This window comes from Puntigrus tetrazona, unplaced genomic scaffold, assembly GCF_018831695.1.
Source record: "Puntigrus tetrazona isolate hp1 unplaced genomic scaffold, ASM1883169v1 S000001003, whole genome shotgun sequence".
Classification (NCBI taxonomy): domain Eukaryota; kingdom Metazoa; phylum Chordata; class Actinopteri; order Cypriniformes; family Cyprinidae; genus Puntigrus; species Puntigrus tetrazona.
Genome location: NW_025048598.1, coordinates 12,659 through 32,955, shown reverse-complemented (window position 1 = coordinate 32,955; position 20,297 = coordinate 12,659). Strand labels below are relative to the sequence as shown.

The following is a 20,297-nucleotide window of genomic DNA, read 5'->3' as shown; positions in this document are numbered from 1 at the left end:
ACTTTCATGTCCATCAGTCCCCTTTGCATTAAAAGTAACACAACTAAAAACCATTAAAAAAAGAAAAATAAATACTTAAAAACCATTATTCTCCATCTTCCTCCAGCCCTCTTAACGCTTTTCATACCTGTTTGCACTTGTCATTATTTTTTTCTCCTTGCATTTTCCACGCTTGGTTTTACTCTTTATTGTTCTCCTTCTTATTTGTCCTCTCTCCCCTCTGTCTTTTCCCATACTGTTTGTCCTTGTTTCTTCTTCACTGTCCATTTCTTTGCTTTGAACTTCTATTCCTTGTCCATCTCTCTCCACATCATCTAGAAAAGTTTTAAAACTGTCCGCTATTTCATTTCCGTCCCACTGAGTGTCCTGTTCTGTTGTCTGTCTCCTTGTCTTTGTCATTCTCTTTTTCTCCTTCACGTTCTTTCTATGTTGTCTGATTCTCTTCTGTTTCTTTTTGTTGTAGTCCTCTTCCTCTTTGTTCTTCATCAATTTGTCTTTCCTCCTCGTTGTTTCCTCCATGCACCTGTCCGCCATCCGATCTTCTCCCTACCTCCTCTCCTCTCCCCTCCATCCAACATTCACATTTATTTAAAACTCCATGACACACTGCATCTGACAGCATTGCAATCTCTGCAAAATGTCCTCTCCTCGCACTTATAGCACTTAAAAATCTGGGCATTCTTAAGAGGTGTCTCACTCATGCACAGCCTACAGGTCTTCACCTGATGGCTGTGCATCACCCTAAAATACCATGCCCCTCGGCTGTTTCCAACTTTGTGCTATATGGCAACGATGTCACTTCTTTGGGGAATCTAACTTTAGAACCTTGTTCCAGTCCTCAATGTCAGTGCCCGTAGCATCTTCTTTAACATTTGACATGGGATTAACTCCCATCCTTCCAATTTCCCTAAAATTTTATTATCATCAAGATAGACGGGGCAGGTGCATGAAGGAAACAACGTGAATCTCTATTTTGCAATTTTTTCTCTCGCAGTTCACCCCTTTTATTAAAAGTCCATCAGTCAATTCTCACATGCTTCTTCCTTTTCCATTGTAAGTTCATATTCTTTTCTCTTGCCTTGGTCTTAACGCCAAAATATTCCCATTTCCACATTTATCCGTCACCGCTTTATAATATCCACAGCTCTCACCTCACTTACATTTCTCCACATTCACAATCACAGTCGCCTCCTTTTAAATATCTTCTTCTGCAAACTTGTCTCTTGTGTCTAGGTTTTTTCCATGTTCTTCTCGCTTGTCGGTAATCCAGACCAGTGTCGCTTGTCATACGTGGTCTCGCCATCCAGTCCAGTGTCGCTTGTCGCGGCTTCTTCTTCCTACCAGTCCAGTGTCGCTTGCTATGCTTGTTCCTCGTGCCAGTCCAATATCGCTTCCTCATGCTTCTTCCTCGTGCCAGTCCAGAGTCGCTTTGCCATGCTTTGTTCCTCGTGCCAGTCCAGTGTCGCTTTGGTCGTTAATCCGTCCATTGAAAAAGGAGAGAAAAAGAGAAAAAAAAGGGCATGCACCACCCTCCAGCAAGCAAAAATGCTGCTGTTGGGTGGTTTTATAACTGAAAAAACAAACAAAAACTAACTTTAACTAAAGAAAAAGCAAAATACAAAGACAAAAAATTAACACAAAATGGAGGAGAGCCTTCCTCTCCCATACTGCAGCCAACAACTTCCTGTGTGCTCTCTAGCGCAACAGGGTGGTAAGGTCCGTAAGCTGAAAGCTGCTGCAAAGCCCCTTATTTTAAGGTGAGGCACACTAAGTGCCATTATACTAGATAAGTAATGAATGAAATACAAAAAAATACTTCAAAATGAGCTACATTAAAGATAAGAGCATTAGTTAAGCAGTTAAAAACAGTCAAACTCTGTTTAAAGAACAGCTACTTTAAAGGCAATTGAATTAAATAAGCAGTAAGGGAAAGCAAAGAGTTGGTCAAACTTTGGGCCACACTAAGGGCCAGTGTATTAGATAAGTAGTGAAAAAACTCAAAACTTACAGCACCTGGTATTCCTAGGCAGTCTCCTATCCAAGTACTAACTAGGCCCAACTCTGCTTTATTTCTGAGATCAGACGAGACTGTGATGCGTGAACAGGGTGGTATGGTCAGTAGTTTCTAAAGCTACTGCAAAAAGCCCCTATTTTAAGGTGAGGCACACTAAGTGCCATTATACTAGATAAGTAATGAATGAAATACAAAAAATACTTCAAAATGAGCTACATAAAGATAAGAGCATTAGTTAAGTAGTTAAAAACAGTCAAACTCTGTTTAAAGAACAGCTACTTTAAAGGCAATTGAATTAAATAAGCAGTAAGGGAAAGCAAAGAGTTGGTCAAACTTTGGGCCACACTAAGGGCCAGTGTATTAGATAAGTAGTGAAAAACTCAAAAACTTACAGCACCTGGTGTTCTCTAGGCAGTCTCCCATCCAAGTAATTAACTAGGCCCAACTCTGCTTAGCTTCTGAGATCAGACAAGATCAGGCGTGAACAGGGTGGTATGGCCGTAAAGGAAAAAGCTGTTGCAAAGCCCCCATTTAAGGTGAGGTACACTAGTGCCAATATACAGATAAGTAATGAATGAAATACAAAAAAATACTTCAAAAATGAGCTACACTAAAGATAAGTTACATTAGTTAAGTAGTTAAAACAGTCAAACTCTGTTTAAAGAACAGCTACTTTAAAGGCAATTGAATTAAATAAGCAGTAAGGGAAAGCAAAGAGCTGGTCAAACTTTGGCCACACTAAGGGCCAGTGTATTAGATAAGTAGTGAAAAAACTCAAAACTTACAGCACCTGGTATTCCTAGGCAGTCTCCCATCCAAGTACTAACTAGGCCCAACTCTGCTTAGCTTCTGAGATCAGACGAGATCAGGCGTGAACAGGGTGGTATGGCCGTAAGCTAAAGCTGCTGCAAAAAGCCCCTATTTTAAGGTGAGGCACACTAAGTGCCATTATACTAGATAAGTAATGAATGAAATACAAAAAAATACTTCAAAATGAGCTACATTAAAGATAAGAGCATTAGTTAAGTAGTTAAAAACAGTCAAACTCTGTTTAAAGAACAGCTACTTTAAAGGCAATTGAATTAAATAAGCAGTAAGGGAAAGCAAAGAGCTGGTCAAACTTTGCCACACTAAGGGCCAGTGTATTAGATAAGTAGTGAAAAACTCAAAAACTTACAGCACCTGGTATTCCTAGGCAGTCTCCCATCCAAGTACTAACTAGGCCCAACTCTGCTTAGCTTCTGAGATCAGACGAGATCAGGCGTGAACAGGGTGGTATGGCCGTAAGCTAAAGCTGCTGCAAAAAGCCCCCTATTTTAAGGTGAGGCACACTAAGTGCCATTATACTAGATAAGTAATGAATGAAATACAAAAAATACTTCAAAATGAGCTACATTAAAGATAAGAGCATTAGTTAAGTACTTAAAAACAGTCAAACTCTGTTTAAAGAACAGCTACTTTAAAGGCAATTGAATTAAATAAGCAGTAAGGGAAAGCAAAGAGCTGGTCAAACTTTGACCACACTAAGGGCCAGTGTATTAGATAAGTAGTGAAAAACTCAAAACTTACAGCACCTGGTATTCCTAGGCAGTCTCCCATCCAAGTACTAACTAGGCCCAACTCTGCTTAGCTTCTGAGATCAGACGAGATCAGGCGTGAACAGGGTCGTATGGCCGTAAGCAAAGCTGCTGCAAAAAGCCCCCTATTTTAAGGTGAGGCACACTAAGTGCCATTATACTAGATAAGTAATGAATGAAATACAAAAATACTTCAAAATGAGCTACATTAAAGATAAGAGCATTAGTTAAGTAGTTAAAAACAGTCAAACTCTGTTTAAAGAACAGCTACTTTAAAGGCAATTGAATTAAATAAGCAGTAAGGGAAAGCAAAGAGCTGGCTGTCAAACTTTGGCCACACTAAGGGCCAGTGTATTAGATAAGTAGTGAAAAACTCAAAACTTACAGCACCTGGTATTCCTAGGCAGTCTCCCATCCAAGTACTAACTAGGCCCAACTCTGCTTAGCTTCTGAGATCAGACGAGATCAGGCGTGAACAGGGTGGTATGGCCGTAAGCTAAAGCTGCTGCAAAAGCCCCTATTTTAAGGTGAGGCACACTAAGTGCCATTATACTAGATAAGTAATGAATGAAATACAAAAATACTTCAAAATGAGCTACATTAAAGATAAGAGCATTAGTTAAGTAGTTAAAAACAGTCAAACTCTGTTTAAAGAACAGCTACTTTAAAGGCAATTGAATTAAATAAGCAGTAAGGGAAAGCAAAGAGCTGGTCAAACTTTGGCCACACTAAGGGCCAGTGTATTAGATAAGTAGTGAAAAACTCAAAACTTACAGCACCTGGTATTCCTAGGCAGTCTCCCATCCAAGTACTAACTAGGCCCAACTCTGCTTAGCTTCTGAGATCAGACGAGATCAGGCGTGAACAGGGTGGTATGGCCGTAAGCTAAAGCTGCTGCAAAAGCCCCCTATTTTAAGGTGAGGCACACTAAGTGCCATTATACTAGATAAGTAATGAATGAAATACAAAAAAATACTTCAAAATGAGCTACATTAAAGATAAGAGCATTAGTTAAGTAGTTAAAAACAGTCAAACTCTGTTTAAAGAACAGCTACTTTAAAGGCAATTGAATTAAATAAGCAGTAAGGGAAAGCAAAGAGCTGGTCAAACTTTGGCCACACTAAGGGCCAGTGTATTAGATAAGTAGTGAAAAACTCAAAACTTACAGCACCTGGTATTCCTAGGCAGTCTCCCATCCAAGTACTAACTAGGCCCAACTCTGCTTAGCTTCTGAGATCAGACGAGATCAGGCGTGAACAGGGTGGTATGGCCGTAAGCGAAAGCTGCTGCAAAAAGCCCCTATTTTAAGGTGAGGCACACTAAGTGCCATTATACTAGATAAGTAATGAATGAAATACAAAAAAATACTTCAAAATGAGCTACATTAAAGATAAGAGCATTAGTTAAGTAGTTAAAAACAGTCAAACTCTGTTTAAAGAACAGCTACTTTAAAGGCAATTGAATTAAATAAGCAGTAAGGGAAAGCAAAGAGCTGGTCAAACTTTGGCCACACTAAGGGCCAGTGTATTAGATAAGTAGTGAAAAACTCAAAAACTACAGCACCTGGTATTCCTAGGCAGTCTCCCATCCAAGTACTAACTAGGCCCAACTCTGCTTAGCTTCTGAGATCAGACGAGATCAGGCGTGAACAGGGTGGTATGGCCGTAAGCTAAAGCTGCTGCAAAAGCCCCTATTTTAAGGTGAGGCACACTAAGTGCCATTATACTAGATAAGTAATGAATGAAATACAAAAATACTTCAAAATGAGCTACATTAAAGATAAGAGCATTAGTTAAGTAGTTAAAAACAGTCAAACTCTGTTTAAAGAACAGCTACTTTAAAGGCAATTGAATTAAATAGCAGTAAGGGAAAGCAAAGAGCTGGTCAAACTTTGGCCACACTAAGGGCCAGTGTATTAGATAAGTAGTGAAAAACTCAAAACTTACAGCACCTGGTATTCCTAGGCAGTCTCCCATCCAAGTACTAACTAGGCCCAACTCTGCTTAGCTTCTGAGATCAGACGAGATCAGGCGTGAACAGGGTGGTATGGCCGTAGCTAAAGCTGCTGCAAAAAGCCCCCTATTTTAAGGTGAGGCACACTAAGTGCCATTATACTAGATAAGTAATGAATGAAATACAAAAAATACTTCAAAATGAGCTACATTAAAGATAAGAGCATTAGTTAAGTAGTTAAAAACAGTCAAACTCTGTTTAAAGAACAGCTACTTTAAAGGCAATTGAATTAAATAAGCAGTAAGGGAAAGCAAAGAGCTGGTCAAACTTTGGCCACACTAAGGGCCAGTGTATTAGATAAGTAGTGAAAAACTCAAAAACTTACAGCACCTGGTATTCCTAGGCAGTCTCCCATCCAAGTACTAACTAGGCCCAACTCTGCTTAGCTTCTGAGATCAGACGAGATCAGGCGTGAACAGGGTGGTATGGCCGTAAGCTAAAGCTGCTGCAAAAAGCCCCTATTTTAAGGTGAGGCACACTAAGTGCCATTATACTAGATAAGTAATGAATGAAATACAAAAAAATACTTCAAAATGAGCTACATTAAAGATAAGAGCATTAGTTAAGTAGTTAAAAACAGTCAAACTCTGTTTAAAGAACAGCTACTTTAAAGGCAATTGAATTAAATAAGCAGTAAGGGAAAGCAAAGAGCTGGTCAAACTTTGGCCACACTAAGGGCCAGTGTATTAGATAAGTAGTGAAAAACTCAAAACTTACAGCACCTGGTATTCCTAGGCAGTCTCCCATCCAAGTACTAACTAGGCCCAACTCTGCTTAGCTTGAGAGATCAGACGAGATCAGGCGTGAACAGGGTGGTATGGCCGTAAGCTAAAGCTGCTGCAAAAGCCCCTATTTTAAGGTGAGGCACACTAAGTGCCATTATACTAGATAAGTAATGAATGAAATACAAAAATACTACTTCAAAATGAGCTACATTAAAGATAAGAGCATTAGTTAAGTAGTTAAAAACAGTCAAACTCTGTTTAAAGAACAGCTACTTTAAAGGCAATTGAATTAAATAAGCAGTAAGGGAAAGCAAAGAGCTGGTCAAACTTTGGCCACACTAAGGGCCAGTGTATTAGATAAGTAGTGAAAAAACTCAAAACTTACAGCACCTGGTATTCCTAGGCAGTCTCCCATCCAAGTACTAACTAGGCCCAACTCTGCTTAGCTTCTGAGATCAGACGAGATCAGGCGTGAACAGGGTGGTATGGCCGTAAGCTAAAGCTGCTGCAAAAAGCCCCTATTTTAAGGTGAGGCACACTAAGTGCCATTATACTAGATAAGTAATGAATGAAATACAAAAAAATACTTCAAAATGAGCTACATTAAAGATAAGAGCATTAGTTAAGTAGTTAAGTTAAAACAGTCAAACTCTGTTTAAAGAACAGCTACTTTAAAGGCAATTGAATTAAATAAGCAGTAAGGGAAAGCAAAGAGCTGGTCAAACTTTGGCCACACTAAGGGCCAGTGTATTAGATAAGTAGTGAAAAACTCAAAAACTTACAGCACCTGGTATTCCTAGGCAGTCTCCCATCCAAGTACTAACTAGGCCCAACTCTGCTTAGCTTCTGAGATCAGACGAGATCAGGCGTGAACAGGGTGGTATGGCCGTAAGCTAAAGCTGCTGCAAAAAGCCCCTATTTTAAGGTGAGGCACACTAAGTGCCATTATACTAGATAAGTAATGAATGAAATACAAAAAAATACTTCAAAATGAGCTACATTAAAGATAAGAGCATTAGTTAAGTAGTTAAAAACAGTCAAACTCTGTTTAAAGAACAGCTACTTTAAAGGCAATTGAATTAAATAAGCAGTAAGGGAAAGCAAAGAGCTGGTCAAACTTTGGCCACACTAAGGGCAGTGTATTAGATAAGTAGTGAAAAACTCAAAACTTACAGCACCTGGTATTCCTAGGCAGTCTCCCATCCAAGTACTAACTAGGCCCAACTCTGCTTAGCTTCTGAGATCAGACGAGATCAGGCGTGAACAGGGTGGTATGGCCGTAAGCTAAAGCTGCTGCAAAAAGCCCCTATTTTAAGGTGAGGCACACTAAGTGCCATTATACTAGATAAGTAATGAATGAAATACAAAAATACTTCAAAATGAGCTACATTAAAGATAAGAGCATTAGTTAAGTAGTTAAAAACAGTCAAACTCTGTTTAAAGAACAGCTACTTTAAAGGCAATTGAATTAAATAAGCAGTAAGGGAAAGCAAAGAGCTGGTCAAACTTTGGCCACACTAAGGGCCAGTGTATTAGATAAGTAGTGAAAAACTCTCAAAACTTACAGCACCTGGTATTCCTAGGCAGTCTCCCATCCAAGTACTAACTAGGCCCAACTCTGCTTAGCTTCTGAGATCAGACGAGATCAGGCGTGAACAGGGTGGTATGGCCGTAAGCTAAGCTGCTGCAAAAAGCCCCTATTTTAAGGTGAGGCACACTAAGTGCCATTATACTAGATAAGTAATGAATGAAATACAAAAAAATACTTCAAAATGAGCTACATTAAAGATAAGAGCATTAGTTAAGTAGTTAAAAACAGTCAAACTCTGTTTAAAGAACAGCTACTTTAAAGGCAATTGAATTAAATAAGCAGTAAGGGAAAGCAAAGAGCTGGTCAAACTTTGGCCACACTAAGGGCCAGTGTATTAGATAAGTAGTGAAAAACTCAAAAACTTACAGCACCTGGTATTCCTAGGCAGTCTCCCATCCAAGTACTAACTAGGCCCAACTCTGCTTAGCTTCTGAGATCAGACGAGATCAGGCGTGAACAGGGTGGGATGGCCGTGAAGCGAAAGCTGCTGCAAAAGCCCCTATTTTAAGGTGAGGCACACTAAGTGCCATTATACTAGATAAGTAATGAATGAAATACAAAAAAATACTTCAAAATGAGCTACATTAAAGATAAGAGCATTAGTTAAGTAGTTAAAAACAGTCAAACTCTGTTTAAAGAACAGCTACTTTAAAGGCAAATTGAATTAAATAAGCAGTAAGGGAAAGCAAAGAGCTGGTCAAACTTTGGCCACACTAAGGGCCAGTGTATTAGATAAGTAGTGAAAAACTCAAAAACTTACAGCACCTGGTATTCCTAGGCAGTCTCCCATCCAAGTACTAACTAGGCCCAACTCTGCTTAGCTTCTGAGATCAGACGAGATCAGGCGTGAACAGGGTGGTATGGCCGTAAGCTAAAGCTGCTGCAAAAGCCCCCTATTTTAAGGTGAGGCACACTAAGTGCCATTATACTAGATAAGTAATGAATGAAATACAAAAAAATACTTCAAAATGAGCTACATTAAAGATAAGAGCATTAGTTAAGTAGTTAAAACAGTCAAACTCTGTTTAAAGAACAGCTACTTTAAAGGCAATTGAATTAAATAAGCAGTAAGGGAAAGCAAAGAGCTGGTCAAACTTTGGCCACACTAAGGGCCAGTGTATTAGATAAGTAGTGAAAAACTCAAAACTTACAGCACCTGGTATTCCTAGGCAGTCTCCCATCCAAGTACTAACTAGGCCCAACTCTGCTTAGCTTCTGAGATCAGACGAGATCAGGCGTGAACAGGGTGGTATGGCCGTAAGCAAAAGCTGCTGCAAAAAGCCCCTATTTTAAGGTGAGGCACACTAAGCCATTATACTAGATAAGTAATGAATGAAATACAAAAAAATACTTCAAAATGAGCTACATTAAAGATAAGAGCATTAGTTAAGTAGTTAAAAACAGTCAAACTCTGTTTAAAGAACAGCTACTTTAAAGGCAATTGAATTAAATAAGCAGTAAGGGAAAGCAAAGAGCTGGTCAAACTTTGGCCACACTAAGGGCCAGTGTATTAGATAAGTAGTGAAAAACTCAAAAACTTACAGCACCTGGTATATTCCTAGGCAGTCTCCCATCCAAGTACTAACTAGGCCCAACTCTGCTTAGCTTCTGAGATCAGACGAGATCAGGCGTGAACAGGGTGGTATGGCCGTAAGCTAAAAAGCTGCTGCAAAAAGCCCCTATTTTAAGGTGAGGCACACTAAGTGCCATTATACTAGATAAGTAATGAATGAAATACAAAAAAATACTTCAAAATGAGCTACATTAAAGATAAGAGCATTAGTTAAGTAGTTAAAAACAGTCAAACTCTGTTTAAAGAACAGCTACTTTAAAGGCAATTGAATTAAATAAGCAGTAAGGGAAAGCAAAGAGCTGGTCAAACTTTGGCCACACTAAGGGCCAGTGTATTAGATAAGTAGTGAAAAACTCAAAACTTACAGCACCTGGTATTCCTAGGCAGTCTCCCATCCAAGTACTAACTAGGCCCAACTCTGCTTAGCTTCTGAGATCAGACGAGATCAGGCGTGAACAGGGTGGTATGGCCGTAAGCTTTAAAGCTGCTGCAAAAAGCCCCTATTTTAAGGTGAGGCACACTAAGTGCCATTATACTAGATAAGTAATGAATGAAATACAAAAAAATACTTCAAAATGAGCTACATTAAAGATAAGAGCATTAGTTAAGTAGTTAAAAACAGTCAAACTCTGTTTAAAGTACAGCTACTTTAAAGGCAATTGAATTAAATAAGCAGTAAGGGAAAGCAAAGAGCTGGTCAAACTTTGACCACACTAAGGGCCAGTGTATTAGATAAGTAGTGAAAAACTCAAAAACTTACAGCACCTGGTATTCCTAGGCAGTCTCCCATCCAAGTACTAACTAGGCCCAACTCTGCTTAGCTTCTGAGATCAGACGAGATCAGGCGTGAACAGGGTGGTATGGCCGCAAGCTAAAGCTGCTGCAAAAAGCCCCCTATTTTAGGGGGGGCACACTAAGTGCCATTATACTAGATAAGTAATGAATGAAATACAAAAATACTTCAAAATGAGCTACATTAAAGATAAGAGCATTAGTTAAGTAGTTAAAAACAGTCAAACTCTGTGTTTAAAGAACAGCTACTTTAAAGGCAATTGAATTAAATAAGCAGTAAGGGAAAGCAAAGAGCTGGTCAAACTTTGGGCCACACTAAGGCCAGTGTATTAGATAAGTAGTGAAAAACTCAAAACTTACAGCACCTGGTATTCCTAGGCAGTCTCCCATCCAAGTACTAACTAGGCCCAACTCTGCTTAGCTTCTGAGATCAGACGAGATCAGGCGTGAACAGGGTGGGATGGCCGTAAGCTAAAGCTGCTGCAAAAAGCCCCTATTTTAAGGTGAGGCACACTAAGTGCCATTATACTAGATAAGTAATGAATGAAATACAAAAAAATACTTCAAAATGAGCTACATTAAAGATAAGAGCATTAGTTAAGTAGTTAAAAACAGTCAAACTCTGTTTAAAGAACAGCTACTTTAAAGGCAATTGAATTAAATAAGCAGTAAGGGAAAGCAAAGAGCTGGTCAAACTTTGGCCACACTAAGGGCCAGTGTATTAGATAAGTAGTGAAAAACTCAAAAACTTACAGCACCTGGTATTCCTAGGCAGTCTCCCATCCAAGTACTAACTAGGCCCAACTCTGCTTAGCTTCTGAGATCAGACGAGATCAGGCGTGAACAGGGTGGTATGGCCGTAAGCTAAAGCTGCTGCAAAAAGCCCCCTATTTTAAGGTGAGGCACACTAAGTGCCATTATACTAGATAAGTAATGAATGAAATACAAAAAAATACTTCAAAATGAGCTACATTAAAGATAAGAGCATTAGTTAAGTAGTTAAAAACAGTCAAACTCTGTTTAAAGAACAGCTACTTTAAAGGCAATTGAATTAAATAAGCAGTAAGGGAAAGCAAAGAGCTGGTCAAACTTTGGCCACACTAAGGGCCAGTGTATTAGATAAGTAGTGAAAAAACTCAAAAACTTACAGCACCTGGTATTCCTAGGCAGTCTCCCATCCAAGTACTAACTAGGCCCAACTCTGCTTAGCTTCTGAGATCAGACGAGATCAGGCGTGAACAGGGTGGTATGGCCGTAAGCGAAAAGCTGCTGCAAAAGCCCCTATTTTAAGGTGAGGCACACTAAGTGCCATTATACTAGATAAGTAATGAATGAAATACAAAAAAATACTTCAAAATGAGCTACATTAAAGATAAGAGCATTAGTTAAGTAGTTAAAAACAGTCAAACTCTGTTTAAAGAACAGCTACTTTAAAGGCAATTGAATTAAATAAGCAGTAAGGGAAAGCAAAGAGCTGGTCAAACTTTGGCCACACTAAGGGCCAGTGTATTAGATAAGTAGTGAAAAACTCAAAACTTACAGCACCTGGTATTCCTAGGCAGTCTCCCATCCAAGTACTAACTAGGCCCAACTCTGCTTAGCTTCTGAGATCAGACGAGATCAGGCGTGAACAGGGTGGTATGGCCGTGAAGCTAAAGCTGCTGCAAAAGCCCCTATTTTAAGGTGAGGCACACTAAGTGCCATTATACTAGATAAGTAATGAATGAAATACAAAAATACTTCAAAATGAGCTACATTAAAGATAAGAGCATTAGTTAAGTAGTTAAAAACAGTCAAACTCTGTTTAAAGAACAGCTACTTTAAAGGCAATTGAATTAAATAAGCAGTAAGGGAAAGCAAAGAGCTGGTCAAACTTTGGCCACACTAAGGGCCAGTGTATTAGATAAGTAGTGAAAAACTCAAAAACTTACAGCACCTGGTATTCCTAGGCAGTCTCCCATCCAAGTACTAACTAGGCCCAACTCTGCTTAGCTTCTGAGATCAGACGAGATCAGGCGTGAACAGGGTGGTATGGCCGTAAGCTAAAGCTGCTGCAAAAAGCCCCTATTTTAAGGTGAGGCACACTAAGTGCCATTATACTAGATAAGTAATGAATGAAATACAAAAAAATACTTCAAAATGAGCTACATTAAAGATAAGAGCATTAGTTAAGTAGTTAAAAACAGTCAAACTCTGTTTAAAGAACAGCTACTTTAAAGGCAATTGAATTAAATAAGCAGTAAGGGAAAGCAAAGAGCTGGTCAAACTTTGGCCACACTAAGGGCCAGTGTATTAGATAAGTAGTGAAAAACTCAAAACTTACAGCACCTGGTATTCCTAGGCAGTCTCCCATCCAAGTACTAACTAGGCCCAACTCTGCTTAGCTTCTGAGATCAGACGAGATCAGGCGTGAACAGGGTGGTATGGCCGTAAGCTAAAGCTGCTGCAAAAAGCCCCCTATTTTAAGGTGAGGCACACTAAGTGCCATTATACTAGATAAGTAATGAATGAAATACAAAAAAATACTTCAAAATGAGCTACATTAAAGATAAGAGCATTAGTTAAGTAGTTAAAAACAGTCAAACTCTGTTTAAAGAACAGCTACTTTAAAGGCAATTGAATTAAATAAGCAGTAAGGGAAAGCAAAGAGCTGGTCAAACTTTGGCCACACTAAGGGCCAGTGTATTAGATAAGTAGTGAAAAACTCAAAACTTACAGCACCTGGTATTCCTAGGCAGTCTCCCATCCAAGTACTAACTAGGCCCAACTCTGCTTAGCTTCTGAGATCAGACGAGATCAGGCGTGAACAGGGTGGTATGGCCGTAAGCTAAAGCTGCTGCAAAAAGCCCCCTATTTTAAGGTGAGGCACACTAAGTGCCATTATACTAGATAAGTAATGAATGAAATACAAAAAATACTTCAAAATGAGCTACATTAAAGATAAGAGCATTAGTTAAGTAGTTAAAAACAGTCAAACTCTGTTTAAAGAACAGCTACTTTAAAGGCAATTGAATTAAATAAGCAGTAAGGGAAAAGCAAAGAGCTGGTCAAACTTTGGCCACACTAAGGGCCAGTGTATTAGATAAGTAGTGAAAAACTCAAAACTTACAGCACCTGGTATTCCTAGGCAGTCTCCCATCCAAGTACTAACTAGGCCCAACTCTGCTTAGCTTCTGAGATCAGACGAGATCAGGCGTGAACAGGGTGGTATGGCCGTAAGCTAAAGCTGCTGCAAAAAGCCCCTATTTTAAGGTGAGGCACACTAAGTGCCATTATACTAGATAAGTAATGAATGAAATACAAAAAAATACTTCAAAATGAGCTACATTAAAGATAAGAGCATTAGTTAAGTAGTTAAAAACAGTCAAACTCTGTTTAAAGAACAGCTACTTTAAAGGCAATTGAATTAAATAAGCAGTAAGGGAAAGCAAAGAGCTGGTCAAACTTTGGCCACACTAAGGGCCAGTGTATTAGATAAGTAGTGAAAAACTCAAAAACTTACAGCACCTGGTATTCCTAGGCAGTCTCCCATCCAAGTACTAACTAGGCCCAACTCTGCTTAGCTTCTGAGATCAGACGAGATCAGGCGTGAACAGGGTGGTATGGCCGTAAGCTTAAAGCTGCTGCAAAAAGCCCCCTATTTTAAGGTGAGGCACACTAAGTGCCATTATACTAGATAAGTAATGAATGAAATACAAAAAAATACTTCAAAATGAGCTACATTAAAGATAAGAGCATTAGTTAAGTAGTTAAAAACAGTCAAACTCTGTTTAAAGAACAGCTACTTTAAAGGCAATTGAATTAAATAAGCAGTAAGGGAAAGCAAAGAGCTGGTCAAACTTTGGCCACACTAAGGGCCAGTGTATTAGATAAGTAGTGAAAAACTCAAAACTTACAGCACCTGGTATTCCTAGGCAGTCTCCCATCCAAGTACTAACTAGGCCCAACTCTGCTTAGCTTCTGAGATCAGACGAGATCAGGCGTGAACAGGTGGTATGGCCGTAAGCTAAAGCTGCTGCAAAAGCCCCTATTTTAAGGTGAGGCACACTAAGTGCCATTATACTAGATAAGTAATGAATGAAATACAAAAATACTTCAAAATGAGCTACATTAAAGATAAGAGCATTAGTTAAGTAGTTAAAAACAGTCAAACTCTGTTTAAAGAACAGCTACTTTAAAGGCAATTGAATTAAATAAGCAGTAAGGGAAAGCAAAGAGCTGGTCAAACTTTGGCCACACTAAGGGCCAGTGTATTAGATAAGTAGTAGAAAAAACTCAAAACTTACAGCACCTGGTATTCCTAGGCAGTCTCCCATCCAAGTACTAACTAGGCCCAACTGCTTAGCTTCTGAGATCAGACGAGATCAGGCGTGAACAGGGTGGTATGGCCGTAAGCTAAAGCTGCTGCAAAAGCCCCTATTTTAAGGTGAGGCACACTAAGTGCCATTATACTAGATAAGTAATGAATGAAATACAAAAAATACTTCAAAATGAGCTACATTAAAGATAAGAGCATTAGTTAAGTAGTTAAAAACAGTCAAACTCTGTTTAAAGAACAGCTACTTTAAAGGCAATTGAATTAAATAAGCAGTAAGGGAAAGCAAAGAGCTGGTCAAACTTTGGCCACACTAAGGGCCAGTGTATTAGATAAGTAGTGAAAAACTCAAAAACTTACAGCACCAGGTATTCCTAGGCAGTCTCCCATCCACGTACTAACTGGGCCCAACTCTGCTTAGCTTCTGAGATCAGACGAGATCAGGCGTGAACAGGGTGGGATGGCCGTAAGCGAAAGCTGCTGCAAAAAGCCCCCTATTTTAAGGTGAGGCACACTAAGTGCCATTATACTAGATAAGTAATGAATGAAATACAAAAAAACTTCAAAATGAGCTACATTAAAGATAAGAGCATTAGTTAAGTAGTTAAAAACAGTCAAACTCTGTTTAAAGAACAGCTACTTTAAAGGCAATTGAATTAAATAAGCAGTAAGGGAAAGCAAAGAGCTGGTCAAACTTTGGCCACACTAAGGGCCAGTGTATTAGATGAGTAGTGAAAAAACTCAAAAACTTACAGCACCTGGTATTCCTAGGCAGTCTCCCATCCAAGTACTAACTAGGCCCAACTCTGCTTAGCTTCTGAGATCAGACGAGATCAGGCGTGAAACAGGGTGGGATGGCCGTAAGCTAAAGCTGCTGCAAAAAGCCCCCTATTTTAAGGTGAGGCACACTAAGTGCCATTATACTAGATAAGTAATGAATGAAATACAAAAAATACTTCAAAATGAGCTACATTAAAGATAAGAGCATTAGTTAAGTAGTTAAAAACAGTCAAACTCTGTTTAAAGAACAGCTACTTTAAAGGCAATTGAATTAAATAAGCAGTAAGGGAAAGCAAAGAGCTGGTCAAACTTTGGCCACACTAAGGGCCAGTGTATTAGATAAGTAGTGAAAAACTCAAAAACTTACACACTGGTATTCCTAGGCAGTCTCCCATCCAAGTACTAACTAGGCCCAACTCTGCTTAGCTTCTGAGATCAGACGAGATCAGGCGTGAACAGGGTGGGATGGCCGTAAGCTAAAGCTGCTGCAAAAAGCCCCTATTTTAAGGTGAGGCACACTAAGTGCCATTATACTAGATAAGTAATGAATGAAATACAAAAATATACTTCAAAATGAGCTACATTAAAGATAAGAGCATTAGTTAAGTAGTTAAAAACAGTCAAACTCTGTTTAAAGAACAGCTACTTTAAAGGCAATTGAATTAAATAAGCAGTAAGGGAAAGCAAAGAGCTGGTCAAACTTTGGCCACACTAAGGGCCAGTGTATTAGATAAGTAGTGAAAAACTCAAAACTTACAGCACCTGGTATTCCTAGGCAGTCTCCCATCCAAGTACTAACTAGGCCCAACTCTGCTTAGCTTCTGAGATCAGACGAGATCAGGCGTGAACAGGGTGGTATGGCCGTAAGCTAAAGCTGCTGCAAAAAGCCCCTATTTTAAGGTGAGGGCACACTAAGTGCCATTATACTAGATAAGTAATGAATGAAATACAAAAAAACTTCAAAATGAGCTACATTAAAGATAAGAGCATTAGTTAAGTAGTTAAAAACAGTCAAACTCTGTTTAAAGAACAGCTACTTTAAAGGCAATTGAATTAAATAAGCAGTAAGGGAAAGCAAAGAGCTGGTCAAACTTTGGCCACACTAAGGGCCAGTGTATTAGATAAGTAGTGAAAAACTCAAAAACTTACAGCACCTGGTATTCCTAGGCAGTCTCCCATCCAAGTACTAACTAGGCCCAACTCTGCTTAGCTTCTGAGATCAGACGAGATCAGGCGTGAACAGGGTGGTATGGCCGTAAAGCTAAAGCTGCTGCAAAAAGCCCCCTATTTTAAGGTGAGGCACACTAAGTGCCATTATACTAGATAAGTAATGAATGAAATACAAAAAATACTTCAAAATGAGCTACATTAAAGATAAGAGCATTAGTTAAGTAGTTAAAAACAGTCAAACTCTGTTTAAAGAACAGCTACTTTAAAGGCAATTGAATTAAATAAGCAGTAAGGGAAAGCAAAGAGCTGGTCAAACTTTGGCCACACTAAGGGCCAGTGTATTAGATAAGTAGTGAAAAACTCAAAACTTACAGCACCTGGTATTCCTAGGCAGTCTCCCATCCAAGTACTAACTAGGCCCAACTCTGCTTAGCTTCTGAGATCAGACGAGATCAGGCGTGAACAGGGTGGTATGGCCGTAAGCTAAAGCTGCTGCAAAAGCCCCTATTTTAAGGTGAGGCACACTAAGTGCCATTATACTAGATAAGTAATGAATGAAATACAAAAAAATACTTCAAAATGAGCTACATTAAAGATAAGAGCATTAGTTAAGTAGTTAAAAACAGTCAAACTCTGTTTAAAGAACAGCTACTTTAAAGGCAATTGAATTAAATAAGCAGTAAGGGAAAGCAAAGAGCTGGTCAAACTTTGGCCACACTAAGGGCCAGTGTATTAGATAAGTAGTGAAAAACTCAAAACTTACAGCACCTGGTATTCCTAGGCAGTCTCCCATCCAAGTACTAACTAGGCCCAACTCTGCTTAGCTTCTGAGATCAGACGAGATCAGGCGTGAACAGGGTGGTATGGCCAGTAAGCTAAAGCTGCTGCAAAAAGCCCCTATTTTAAGGTGAGGCACACTAAGTGCCATTATACTAGATAAGTAATGAATGAAATACAAAAAAAATACTTCAAAATGAGCTACATTAAAGATAAGAGCATTAGTTAAGTAGTTAAAAACAGTCAAACTCTGTTTAAAGAACAGCTACTTTAAAGGCAATTGAATTAAATAAGCAGTAAGGGAAAGCAAAGAGCTGGTCAAACTTTGGCCACAAGCTGGTCAAACTTGACCACACTAAGGGCCAGGTATTAGATAAGTAGTGAAAAACTCAAAACTTACAGCACCTGGTATTCCCTAGGCAGTCTCCCATCCAAGTACTAACTAGGCCCAACTCTGCTTAGCTTCTGAGATCAGACGAGTGATCAGGCGTGAACAGGGGTGGTATGGCCGTAAGCTTCAAAGCTGCTGCAAAAAGCCCCTATTTTAAGGTGAGGCACACTAAGTGCCATTATACTCAGATAAGTAATGAATGAAATACAAAAAAATACTTCCAAAATGAGCTACATTAAAGATAAGAGCATTAGTTAAGTAGTTAAAAACAGTCAAACTCTGTTTAAAGAACAGCTACTTTAAAGGCAATTTAATTAAATAAGCAGTAAGGGAAAGCAAAGAGCTGGTCAAACTTTGGCCACACTAAGGGCCAGTGTATTAGATAAGCAGTGAAAAACTCAAAAACTTACAGCACCTGGTATTCCTAGGCAGTCTCCCATCCAAGTACTAACTAGGCCCAACTCTGCTTTAGCTTCTGAGATCAGACTTCCAAAGATCAGGCGTGAACAGGGTGGTATGGCCATAAGCTGTAAAGCTGCTGCAAAAAGCCCCCTATTTATAGGTGAGGCACACTAAGTGCCATTATACTAGATAAGTAATGAATGAAATACAAAAAAAAATACTTCAAAATGAGCTACATTAAAGATAAGAGCATTAGTTAAGTAGTTAAAAACAGTCAAACTCTGTTTAAAGAACAGCTACTTTAAAGGCAATTGAATTAAATAAGCAGTAAGGGAAAGCAAAGAGCTGGTCAAACCTTGGCCACACTATGGGCCAGTGTATTAGATAAGTAGTGAAAAACTCAAAAGCTTACAGCACCTGGTACTCCTAGGCAGTCTCCCATCCAAGTACTAACTAGGCCCAACTCTGCTTAGCTTCCTGAGATCAGACGAGATCAGGCGGGAACAGGGTGGTATGGTCGTGAAGCTAAAGCTGCCAAAGCCTCCTATTTTAAGGTGAGGCACACTAAGTGCCATTATACTAGATAAGTAATGAATGAAATACAAAAAAATACTTCAAAATGAGCTACATTAAAGATAAGAGCATTAGTTACAGTAGTTAAAAATAAGTCAAATTCCTGTTTAAAGAACAGCTACTTTAAAGGCAATTGAATTAAATAAGCAGTAAGGGAAAGCAAAAGAGCTGACACAAACTTTTGACACACTAAGGGCCAGTGTATTAGATAAGTAGTGAAAAACTCAAAACTTACAGCACCTGGTATTCCTAGGCAGTCTCCCATCCAAGTACTAACTAGGCCCAACTCTGCTTTAGCTTCTGAGATCAGACGAACAGGGTGGTATGGCCAGAAGCTTAAAGCTGCTGCAAAAGCCCCCTATTTTAAGGTGAGGTACACACTCAAGTGCCATTATACTAGATAAGTAATGAATGAAATACAAAAAAAAAAACTTCAAAATGAGCTACATTAAAGATAAGAGCATTAGTTAAGTAGTTAAAAACAGTCAAACTCTGTTTAAAGAACAGCTACTTTAAAGGCAATTGAATTAAATAAGCAGTAAGGGAAAGCAAAGAGCTGGTCAAACTTGGCCACACTATGGGCCAGTGTATTAGATAAGTAGTGAAAAACTCAAAACTTACAGCACCTGGTATTCCTAGGCAGTCTCCCATCCAAGTACTAACTAGGCCCAACTCTGCTTAGCTTCTGAGATCAGACGAGATCAGGCGTGAACAGGGTGGTATGGCCGTAAGCGTAAAGCTGCTGCAAAAAGCCCCTATTTTAAGGTGAGGCACACTAAGTGCCATTATACTAGATAAGTAATGAATGAAATACAAAAAAATACTTCAAAATGAGCTACATTAAAGATAAGAGCATTAGTTAAGTAGTTAAAAACAGTCAAACTCTGTTTAAAGAACAGCTACTTTAAAGGCAATTGAATTAAATAAGCAGTAAGGGAAAGCAAAGAGCTGGTCAAACTTTGGCCACACTAAGGGCCAGTGTATTAGATAAGTAGTGAAAAACTCAAAAACTTACAGCACCTGGTATTCCTAGGCAGTCTCCCATCCAAGTACTAACTAGGCCCAACTCTGCTTAGCTTCTGAGATCAGACGAGATCAGGCGCGTGAACAGGTGGTATGGCTGTGAAGCGAAAAGCTGCTGCAAAAAGCCCTATTTTAAGGTGAGGTACACTAAGTGCCATTATACTAGATAAGTAATGAATGAAATACAAAAAAATACTTCAAAATGAGCTACATTAAAGATAAGAGCATTAGTTAAGTAGTTAAAAACAGTCAAACTTCTGTTTAAAGAACGGCTTTTTAAAGGCAATTGAATTAAATAAGCAGTAAGGGAAAGCAAAGAGCTGGTCAAACTTTGACCACACTAAGGGCCAGTGTATTAGATAAGTAGTGAAAAACTCAAAAACTTACAGCACCTGGTATTCCTAGGCAGTCTCCCATCCAAGTACTAACTAGGCCCAACTCTGCTTAGCTTCTGAGATCAGACGAGATCAGGCGTGAACAGGGTGGTATGGCTGCAGAAGCGAAAGCTGCTGCTGCAAAAGCCCCTATTTTAAGGTGAGGCACACTAAGTGCCATTATACTAGATAAGTAATGAATGAAAT

The 20,297-nt window shown here is 39.1% G+C and overlaps 24 non-coding genes and 21 pseudogenes across 24 annotated transcripts; all 45 read right to left on the bottom strand.

The window, feature by feature from the left end:
- Window positions 1-2,399: 2,399 nt before the first annotated feature.
- On the bottom strand, window positions 2,400-2,520 carry LOC122340315 (annotated as a pseudogene).
- Window positions 2,521-2,792: 272 nt separating this feature from the next.
- LOC122340346 lies at window positions 2,793-2,911 on the bottom strand. The gene has a single exon (XR_006250211.1). It is a non-coding gene; the product is annotated as a 5S ribosomal RNA (ribosomal RNA).
- Window positions 2,912-3,184: 273 nt separating this feature from the next.
- Window positions 3,185-3,303, bottom strand: LOC122340345. Its single transcript, XR_006250210.1, has one exon. It is a non-coding gene; the product is annotated as a 5S ribosomal RNA (ribosomal RNA).
- Window positions 3,304-3,576: 273 nt separating this feature from the next.
- Window positions 3,577-3,695, bottom strand: LOC122340361 (annotated as a pseudogene).
- A 274-nt stretch (window positions 3,696-3,969) lies between these two features.
- LOC122340344 lies at window positions 3,970-4,088 on the bottom strand. Its single transcript, XR_006250209.1, has one exon. It is a non-coding gene; the product is annotated as a 5S ribosomal RNA (ribosomal RNA).
- Window positions 4,089-4,358: 270 nt separating this feature from the next.
- On the bottom strand, window positions 4,359-4,477 carry LOC122340343. Its single transcript, XR_006250208.1, has one exon. It is a non-coding gene; the product is annotated as a 5S ribosomal RNA (ribosomal RNA).
- A 273-nt stretch (window positions 4,478-4,750) lies between these two features.
- Window positions 4,751-4,869, bottom strand: LOC122340342. Its single transcript, XR_006250207.1, has one exon. It is a non-coding gene; the product is annotated as a 5S ribosomal RNA (ribosomal RNA).
- Window positions 4,870-5,142: 273 nt separating this feature from the next.
- Window positions 5,143-5,261, bottom strand: LOC122340357 (annotated as a pseudogene).
- Window positions 5,262-5,530: 269 nt separating this feature from the next.
- On the bottom strand, window positions 5,531-5,649 carry LOC122340362 (annotated as a pseudogene).
- A 273-nt stretch (window positions 5,650-5,922) lies between these two features.
- Window positions 5,923-6,041, bottom strand: LOC122340340. Its single transcript, XR_006250205.1, has one exon. It is a non-coding gene; the product is annotated as a 5S ribosomal RNA (ribosomal RNA).
- A 273-nt stretch (window positions 6,042-6,314) lies between these two features.
- Window positions 6,315-6,433, bottom strand: LOC122340301 (annotated as a pseudogene).
- Window positions 6,434-6,707: 274 nt separating this feature from the next.
- LOC122340339 lies at window positions 6,708-6,826 on the bottom strand. The gene has a single exon (XR_006250204.1). It is a non-coding gene; the product is annotated as a 5S ribosomal RNA (ribosomal RNA).
- Window positions 6,827-7,104: 278 nt separating this feature from the next.
- Window positions 7,105-7,223, bottom strand: LOC122340338. The gene has a single exon (XR_006250203.1). It is a non-coding gene; the product is annotated as a 5S ribosomal RNA (ribosomal RNA).
- A 272-nt stretch (window positions 7,224-7,495) lies between these two features.
- On the bottom strand, window positions 7,496-7,614 carry LOC122340337. The gene has a single exon (XR_006250202.1). It is a non-coding gene; the product is annotated as a 5S ribosomal RNA (ribosomal RNA).
- A 273-nt stretch (window positions 7,615-7,887) lies between these two features.
- On the bottom strand, window positions 7,888-8,006 carry LOC122340336. The gene has a single exon (XR_006250201.1). It is a non-coding gene; the product is annotated as a 5S ribosomal RNA (ribosomal RNA).
- A 273-nt stretch (window positions 8,007-8,279) lies between these two features.
- LOC122340304 lies at window positions 8,280-8,398 on the bottom strand (annotated as a pseudogene).
- A 275-nt stretch (window positions 8,399-8,673) lies between these two features.
- Window positions 8,674-8,792, bottom strand: LOC122340334. The gene has a single exon (XR_006250200.1). It is a non-coding gene; the product is annotated as a 5S ribosomal RNA (ribosomal RNA).
- A 272-nt stretch (window positions 8,793-9,064) lies between these two features.
- LOC122340333 lies at window positions 9,065-9,183 on the bottom strand. Its single transcript, XR_006250199.1, has one exon. It is a non-coding gene; the product is annotated as a 5S ribosomal RNA (ribosomal RNA).
- Window positions 9,184-9,455: 272 nt separating this feature from the next.
- Window positions 9,456-9,576, bottom strand: LOC122340364 (annotated as a pseudogene).
- Window positions 9,577-9,851: 275 nt separating this feature from the next.
- Window positions 9,852-9,970, bottom strand: LOC122340332. Its single transcript, XR_006250198.1, has one exon. It is a non-coding gene; the product is annotated as a 5S ribosomal RNA (ribosomal RNA).
- A 276-nt stretch (window positions 9,971-10,246) lies between these two features.
- Window positions 10,247-10,365, bottom strand: LOC122340354. The gene has a single exon (XR_006250219.1). It is a non-coding gene; the product is annotated as a 5S ribosomal RNA (ribosomal RNA).
- A 273-nt stretch (window positions 10,366-10,638) lies between these two features.
- LOC122340356 lies at window positions 10,639-10,757 on the bottom strand (annotated as a pseudogene).
- Window positions 10,758-11,031: 274 nt separating this feature from the next.
- LOC122340331 lies at window positions 11,032-11,150 on the bottom strand. The gene has a single exon (XR_006250197.1). It is a non-coding gene; the product is annotated as a 5S ribosomal RNA (ribosomal RNA).
- Window positions 11,151-11,426: 276 nt separating this feature from the next.
- Window positions 11,427-11,545, bottom strand: LOC122340330. The gene has a single exon (XR_006250196.1). It is a non-coding gene; the product is annotated as a 5S ribosomal RNA (ribosomal RNA).
- A 273-nt stretch (window positions 11,546-11,818) lies between these two features.
- On the bottom strand, window positions 11,819-11,937 carry LOC122340368 (annotated as a pseudogene).
- Window positions 11,938-12,209: 272 nt separating this feature from the next.
- On the bottom strand, window positions 12,210-12,328 carry LOC122340328. The gene has a single exon (XR_006250194.1). It is a non-coding gene; the product is annotated as a 5S ribosomal RNA (ribosomal RNA).
- Window positions 12,329-12,601: 273 nt separating this feature from the next.
- Window positions 12,602-12,720, bottom strand: LOC122340327. Its single transcript, XR_006250193.1, has one exon. It is a non-coding gene; the product is annotated as a 5S ribosomal RNA (ribosomal RNA).
- Window positions 12,721-12,994: 274 nt separating this feature from the next.
- On the bottom strand, window positions 12,995-13,113 carry LOC122340326. The gene has a single exon (XR_006250192.1). It is a non-coding gene; the product is annotated as a 5S ribosomal RNA (ribosomal RNA).
- Window positions 13,114-13,387: 274 nt separating this feature from the next.
- LOC122340325 lies at window positions 13,388-13,506 on the bottom strand. The gene has a single exon (XR_006250191.1). It is a non-coding gene; the product is annotated as a 5S ribosomal RNA (ribosomal RNA).
- Window positions 13,507-13,780: 274 nt separating this feature from the next.
- Window positions 13,781-13,899, bottom strand: LOC122340324. Its single transcript, XR_006250190.1, has one exon. It is a non-coding gene; the product is annotated as a 5S ribosomal RNA (ribosomal RNA).
- A 275-nt stretch (window positions 13,900-14,174) lies between these two features.
- LOC122340295 lies at window positions 14,175-14,292 on the bottom strand (annotated as a pseudogene).
- A 272-nt stretch (window positions 14,293-14,564) lies between these two features.
- LOC122340302 lies at window positions 14,565-14,681 on the bottom strand (annotated as a pseudogene).
- Window positions 14,682-14,953: 272 nt separating this feature from the next.
- On the bottom strand, window positions 14,954-15,072 carry LOC122340299 (annotated as a pseudogene).
- Window positions 15,073-15,346: 274 nt separating this feature from the next.
- Window positions 15,347-15,466, bottom strand: LOC122340300 (annotated as a pseudogene).
- Window positions 15,467-15,740: 274 nt separating this feature from the next.
- LOC122340312 lies at window positions 15,741-15,857 on the bottom strand (annotated as a pseudogene).
- Window positions 15,858-16,130: 273 nt separating this feature from the next.
- Window positions 16,131-16,249, bottom strand: LOC122340323. The gene has a single exon (XR_006250189.1). It is a non-coding gene; the product is annotated as a 5S ribosomal RNA (ribosomal RNA).
- Window positions 16,250-16,522: 273 nt separating this feature from the next.
- Window positions 16,523-16,641, bottom strand: LOC122340355 (annotated as a pseudogene).
- A 274-nt stretch (window positions 16,642-16,915) lies between these two features.
- On the bottom strand, window positions 16,916-17,034 carry LOC122340322. The gene has a single exon (XR_006250188.1). It is a non-coding gene; the product is annotated as a 5S ribosomal RNA (ribosomal RNA).
- Window positions 17,035-17,306: 272 nt separating this feature from the next.
- LOC122340365 lies at window positions 17,307-17,426 on the bottom strand (annotated as a pseudogene).
- A 294-nt stretch (window positions 17,427-17,720) lies between these two features.
- Window positions 17,721-17,843, bottom strand: LOC122340310 (annotated as a pseudogene).
- A 278-nt stretch (window positions 17,844-18,121) lies between these two features.
- LOC122340314 lies at window positions 18,122-18,246 on the bottom strand (annotated as a pseudogene).
- Window positions 18,247-18,525: 279 nt separating this feature from the next.
- LOC122340311 lies at window positions 18,526-18,645 on the bottom strand (annotated as a pseudogene).
- A 662-nt stretch (window positions 18,646-19,307) lies between these two features.
- Window positions 19,308-19,426, bottom strand: LOC122340321. Its single transcript, XR_006250187.1, has one exon. It is a non-coding gene; the product is annotated as a 5S ribosomal RNA (ribosomal RNA).
- Window positions 19,427-19,701: 275 nt separating this feature from the next.
- On the bottom strand, window positions 19,702-19,821 carry LOC122340307 (annotated as a pseudogene).
- A 275-nt stretch (window positions 19,822-20,096) lies between these two features.
- LOC122340297 lies at window positions 20,097-20,215 on the bottom strand (annotated as a pseudogene).
- Between the last annotated feature and the right edge of the window lie 82 nt (window positions 20,216-20,297).